Here is a 6,822-nt window from a genome sequence, read left to right on the forward strand (position 1 = left end):
AAAGCTGCTCATCTCACCCTTAAAATGGCAAAAAAATAAGTCTCCTTTCCTCCCTAAATGGCAGCAAAACCGCCCCCTCAAATTCAGCTCCTTCTCCCTTCTTTTTCTTTCTTTCCTCTTCCTCACCGCTCAGCTTTTCTCTTCCTTTTTTCTTTCCTTTGCTCTTTTGCTTTCCTTTTTGCTCTCTCTCCCAACCGACTTCTCTCTTTCCTTTGTCTTCTTCACTTAACTGACTTTGACTTCTCTTTCTTTTTTTTTTCTTCTTTCTTTCTTATATTTTCTATCTTTCATCTTTATCTTATTCTTTCTTACCAACTTGGCCGGCCCCTACCACTATAAAAAATATGTCTTGATTCTTTAATTGACCACATAGGCGGCTGCCCATGTTGGTCTTTTTCTCTCTTTTTTTTTATATATATGCTTGTAATACTATTTTACTATTTGTTTATTTGTTTCTTTCTTCCATTTAATTTCACTACATAATCCTCCAACTTTCATATTTTAAAATTCGATCTTTTCGACACGTCTAAAATTTGGATTTTCATCTATCTTCCTTCCTCTATACGTATACCACCAAAATATCGAAATTGTATTTCAACGCAGTATCTCGATAATATTTAAAATATTTATTTACCCGCGCTATCTTTACTTAATAAAGACACGATACCCCATTAACGTCATTTTTCTTCGAAATTTTCTCATTCTTCTTCTCCCCCACTTAGATTGACCATATACTCCTTTTTCATGAAAAATTTCGACACTAAATAAAATTTTAATATTTTAATATTATTTTATTAATAAAATATTATTTTATTCTAAAAATTTCCTCTTATCTCTTTGGTATCCAAAATACCTTATTATGCCTTAATTGGCATCCAATAAGCTTTATTAGTCACCATATCAAGTACAAGGTGTTACAGTTAATGCTTTAAACTGCATAACTCTTGTGACATGAATTGAACAATAAACATAATTAATCAACTTAACTTTTACTCCATATGATTGTAAGCAATTACATCAAAGTCCTTAATATCCAACCATACATTTACATTGACACTAATTATAAATACGCTATGCTATAAATGACTCGACCTCTAGCAGCGGAGCGACTCGGAGTAAGATGCTACGAGATTCCTTTACCTATCCGCGATAGACAATAAACATCGATGAACGGATACTAGGCCTATCACTATCTGCAAAAGGGGAAATAAGGGGGTGAGTCTCACAGACTTAGTGATCATCGGCTCTGTGAGCAGGGCGTATATGGGAAACAAGCTTAAGGCAGATCATTTGAATGATAAAACTGGAATAAGAATGATAATCTTAGAAAAATCAAATCACAAGTAGAGTGTTTGTGCCTTGTAAAACAAATGATGCCTTAAAATCATAATGCAATATTTCAATTGGTAAAATGATGCCAGAAACAAATGTAGTAAAACAAAGTTCAATCATCGAAAACATCACTTGCCATCAAAAAACGAAAAACAGTATAAAAGTATGCATGCTCCCAAAATGTGTGGCATGAAAGGAAATCAATGTGTACAACCACATAAACCAACTTAGGATCGTCAAGTAAGCACTGAAAGCTTTTATTCAAACAAGCGGAGCTATAGAGAAGCCTTAACTCTCCACCATGCAAAAGAATACACATCGAAAAACTTACAAGGCTCTCGAGTAGGTAATCATAATAATCACCCGTGGACCCACTTCCACGTAATAACAATCCAGGAGCCTCGCCATGTCTAACAGCCCGTCAGCGACCAACAGGTTCTCTAGCTAGAGCTCACTTTTTTGCAAGGGTCACACTATCCTGATGTGACATTCGGCCTACTCTCGACGCTCTCTATTTGTCAAAACCATTTTCAAAACCAAATCAGAGTTTCCAAGTCTTTCGTGTAAACCATTTGAAAACAAGGTTCGATAACCTTTCAAATTACTTTTCATGTAAAAAGGCATGGTGTATTCTCTTATACGAAGATCGGACTAAAATTGATGCTCAAAACTTGCATTTTAAATCATTTAACAAACATAATTAACTATGCATATCACACAAAAATACAAGGCACGAATTTTGATGCAAATATCACAAAAAGGCATGTTTTCTGGTTTCCAAAACACTTTACACATATAGCTTATCTATAGATATATCCAAAACAACTTTCAAAACAACTTGCATCCATAATTTCCTATGGTTTCTACTAGCTCATGCTTTCCACAATAGCAATATATAAATCATTGTAAATCCATTTTTAAGATTACCTATCAAGGCTAACAGCTCATGCTGTCCACAATTACGTTTTAGAAAACCAGCAACATTTATTAATGTAAAACCATATATAGTATGGAGATTTTGAAATAGGCACCCCTTACTCACCTCATAATAGCGGGACACTACGTCACTATTGATTTGGGTGAGTCTCTAGCAAATGTTTCTTACTGGTCGCCCATTACCACTTCTGGTATGCCACCACGGCTAACCTTCCCCACTTGTACACTTCCTAGCAGCAAGTTAACTCAATATATTTAGTGAATGTCACCATCAATTCATTCATATTTGCTGCCCTATGTACCACTAATTATAATTACATGCTGCCACTGAGCATAACATCAACTTTTCATTCATACACACCAACATTCTTAACCTTTTAAGCCTTTCACAACAACACATGTGCACACATTTCATTTCTCAAGCATTCAACTAACATAATGGCTTTCTAGCCATACCCAAGGCATCACATAAACATTACTTATTGCATGCCTTACCATTGTGGTGAATTTGATCTTGCATGCAACCTCAATGTTCTTCCAATGTTCCTCTCACCAAGATGCCAACATTTTGCACAATTATTTCCTCACAATATTTAACCAACCGTAGGCCTTAAATTATAGTGTTAAGCTTACCATTTTTCTTACACTTTGAATCCATCATGCATCCACGGTTTGGATAGGTTGCATGTCACCAAATTTTCTCCAATCAAGCCGATCTTTGCTGCCACAAGACATTTCTCTTAGTCACCAACTCATTTTCAAAGATTACTCAAGCTAAAACCAAAAATCTTTACCTTATCTCTCTCGTATCTTGAAATCGAGCTCTACACCTCCATCAACCCTCTATAGCTTCTCTCTTGCGTATTTAAGACTCCTTAGGTGATGACTTAGCACAAATCTACAAGATGAGGGAGGAAATCTATCAGACCCGATACTCCCTTCAAGCCCGTGACTTCCGCCCCGATGTCTCGATAGACATTCATTATCCGGAATGTCGACCGAAACCTCACAAGGGTCTCGCATTAGTTTTACATCTCCCCTATGAGCAATAGTTACTAAATATCATGTTTTAAGGGAATATGAACTATTTTTAAATCAAAACAAACAAAAAAATAATTTCTGCCACACAGGGGTATTTTGGTCATTTTTACTCAAAAATTTTGAAACCTGATAAAAATACATCATACGATCAAAAAATATACATTTCTTATCTAAAAATAATTTTAGTAATATAAATCATCCATTAAGAATGAAATTATGGCTAATCAAACTAAATAAAAATATTAAATAAAATATTTCATTTTCTTATAAAATAATATTTATAGAATCCTGCATAAATAATTTTGTAGCGTAAAAGCAAACTAAATTCATACATACAATGGCACACGCAGCCAGGTATACAAAATATTCTACAATGACATGTGGGCCCCCAAAATAAACAAATATGCAAGACTGTCGAGCTTCGATTTCTAAGGATGCAGATCCAAAAGCAATCCTCGACAAAATCGGCTGTCTACAGACTATCCTAAGCCTGAAATGGGTGAGAATAAGGGGTGAGTTTTTATAAACCCAATGAGTAAGCAAAATTCATCTATAACATTTAAAGCCGAGTAAATGGAGACAGTTAAATCATCCTATCATAATATAGTTCATAACATTCAAAACTCGTTTCAATTCCTATAAAACAATTACATTTCATCAAAATAATCAACAAGGCTTATGATTCTTTTAAAAAATTAGCTTGTGCCAAAACTCATACTCCGTGACACCTTGGCCCGGGCATCCAACCGAGTCCACCAAGGCTATTAAAACGATATATACACATAAAACATGTTTTTACGTTTTAAAAATATAGTCGTTCCTTGGCGTTGGCTGAGTTTCACTTTCACGTGGTGGTTTGGTGTGAAGTGAACTCTAAACCTTACCTTAGGAGATACCCTCCGCATCTCTCGTACTAAGGTAAAATATAACGGGGTTTACCGTGCCCCTCTAATAGGCTGGTCCACGGAAACCCGCCCACTGCAGTAAGCTAAATACATAACCCACCAAATCAATAAAATTTCGGCAATATAACATGGCTAATATAGTACTATCCAACCTATCAATGTAAGGCAAAACAATTTATATAATTCACAAAACCAAAATTTCAGCCATTCATGCTACCACAATTTCATAACCCATCAATTCAAATCATGTATATATATATAATACGAATGTATAGCCTCCACTTACTCTATTTGGAAAATCAACATTTAGTTTTAGAATAATTTATAAATCTCATTCATTTAACCAACATTTAAAATGTAAAACATAATAATTTACAAATTAAGTGCCTTATTCTTTAAAATCTTAAAACAAGTATAAACCACTTTAGATAATTAAGATGAACATCTAATTACTCACTATAATGGGAATTTGGAGTGGTAGGAGTACTCATATTCTCGATCCTCAAGCATGATATCTTTGCCCTTATCGGGGGGTTCAGCACCTATCCATAATACACGATACGTAATTCAATACATTGGTGTCAAATTGTTATAAAACTATTTCAGACTCTATATGAATGCATGAAGTTGAATGAGAAATGCTCGAATAGTCACTTAAATACGGTGTTCTACGTAGGTTCAATTGTGATCAAAAGGAATTTGTATTCGACCTAATTCGAGCTATACACCATTGATTTAACCAAAACACCCAATTTAACTCCAAATATATTCATTTCACTTCCAAAATTTCAAATACACCTAAGTACCTCAATGAGCTTAATTGTGACTTAATTCACCGTAACCGAAATTCATTCCAATTTCGATATCCAACATCATAATTCATCAATTCCTAGCTAAATAACATGAATTACAACCAAATCTATCATCAACATGCCCTATAGAAAATTCGGCCAAATGAGGGTGGTTGAAGAACATGTGATTTTCTTGCTTGTTTTTCCTTCCAAACATCACAAAATGACTAAAAACACTAGGATATCATGAAATCTAGCAAAATTCATCCCCAAAACTTCTCTCTCTAGGTTTGGCAAGCAAAGGTTCCCTCTTGAAAACTTAAATTTCAGCCATGGAGAATGAAAAAGAATGCATGGGAAAGGTAGATCACAAGCTAAAATTAAAAAATCTTACCTTTACTTGCTTGATTCCTTGAAATCCAACAATTTCTCTTGAATTTTTCTTTCCTAGGGTTTGTTCTTCTCTTTTTCTCTTTGTTCCCTTGCTTGGTCGGCCATAAGGGTGTGAATGTGAGGGTTTTAAGTGAGTTTATATAGGCAATTAAAATAATATTAAAGCTTGACACTTGTCACCTTTTAATTAGTCCATGTTTAATAACTTAACAATTAAGCATTTCATTCCCACCACATATAATCTCACTTGAAAAAATAATGGGTGAAATTCATGGGTTTGACAAGTGTCATGGTGGTGTAAAATTTCAAAAATTCCAATTACGTCCTAGTGGACACATAAAATGACCGTTTTGCCCCTATGTTCGAAAAATGTCAATTAAAATTTTTCACTTCTCAAATTCAAATAATGCTCTAATTAATCAAATTTAGTCAAAATATCATCCAACATTCCAATTTTACCCTTGGGTGGCAAAATGACCATTTTGCCCCTACGTTATGAAAATTCTCGAATTAACTCCAAATCAATCCTCAAACTCCAAATCACCATATTAAGACATTCTAAGGTTCAATAACTCTCAAATGCATCCTAAAATATGTATTCAAGCTAGTTCGAGGTTTTAATCGGCTTAATTGTACCTCTAGGTACGATACCGACTTTTAATAATTTTTCGAGGCATCCAAGTATGCAGACATGTTATCAAGTACATGAATGACATGGCAAGTATATTATAGAGCTGGGCTTGACAAAACCTCACGGTTCCTCTTGATTGTGTGCAAAATCAAGCCTTTCCTTCCTTTCTCTTTTTTCTTTCTTCTTTTTCTCCTTGGGTGATGACTTAGCACAAACTTACCCTAATGAACCAATCAAAAGACATGCATTCTTATTCTTCTTATATCATTTGGCCACTTTGCCATCTAATGGTGCTTCATGCACCAATTTCCTTCCTTGTGCATTGGCCCAAAATCTATCTTTATTCTCTTTCCATCCGCCACCTCACTCTCTCATTCTTTCTTTCTTCATTTTTTTATTCCATGCACCACCTTATTCCTCCAATCACATTTCATGCACACACTTTACCTTATATTTTATCTAATCATTCATTAAATTATTTAAGTCACATGCACCCCACATCTTTCTTTCCTCATTTGGCCACCTAATGCACCAATCTCATTTCATGTAAATAAATTTAAGCTTATTTTTCATTTTACTTCACATGGTGGGGGTCTCACATGTTCCCCATTAAGTTCCTTCTTTTTGCATGCTATAGTTTGCATGTAATAGTGAATTTACATGCACCTCTCATTATCCCACATAATTTAACTTCTTTGGTTAGTTAATGTCTATTTAGTTTCAAATATTGTAATTTCACATAAGTTCTCAACTTTTCCTTATTTACCATTCAACCCTTCAAACTTTTCATCCA

The 6,822-nt window shown here is 34.5% G+C and overlaps 1 long non-coding RNA gene across 2 annotated transcripts; it reads right to left on the reverse strand.

Moving 5' to 3' along the window:
• On the reverse strand, positions 885–5,437 carry LOC108663379. Of its 2 annotated transcripts, none has more exons than XR_001929356.1 (6): positions 5,400–5,437; positions 4,672–4,756; positions 3,063–3,166; positions 2,902–2,984; positions 2,375–2,498; positions 885–1,193 (listed from the first exon to the last, which is right to left on the reverse strand). It is a non-coding gene; the product is annotated as an uncharacterized LOC108663379 (long non-coding RNA). The 2 variants fall into 2 exon arrangements; XR_001929355.1 differs by having other exon boundaries at positions 2,902–2,989.

This window comes from Theobroma cacao, chromosome 9, assembly GCF_000208745.1.
Source record: "Theobroma cacao cultivar B97-61/B2 chromosome 9, Criollo_cocoa_genome_V2, whole genome shotgun sequence".
In the NCBI taxonomy this organism is placed as follows: domain Eukaryota; kingdom Viridiplantae; phylum Streptophyta; class Magnoliopsida; order Malvales; family Malvaceae; genus Theobroma; species Theobroma cacao.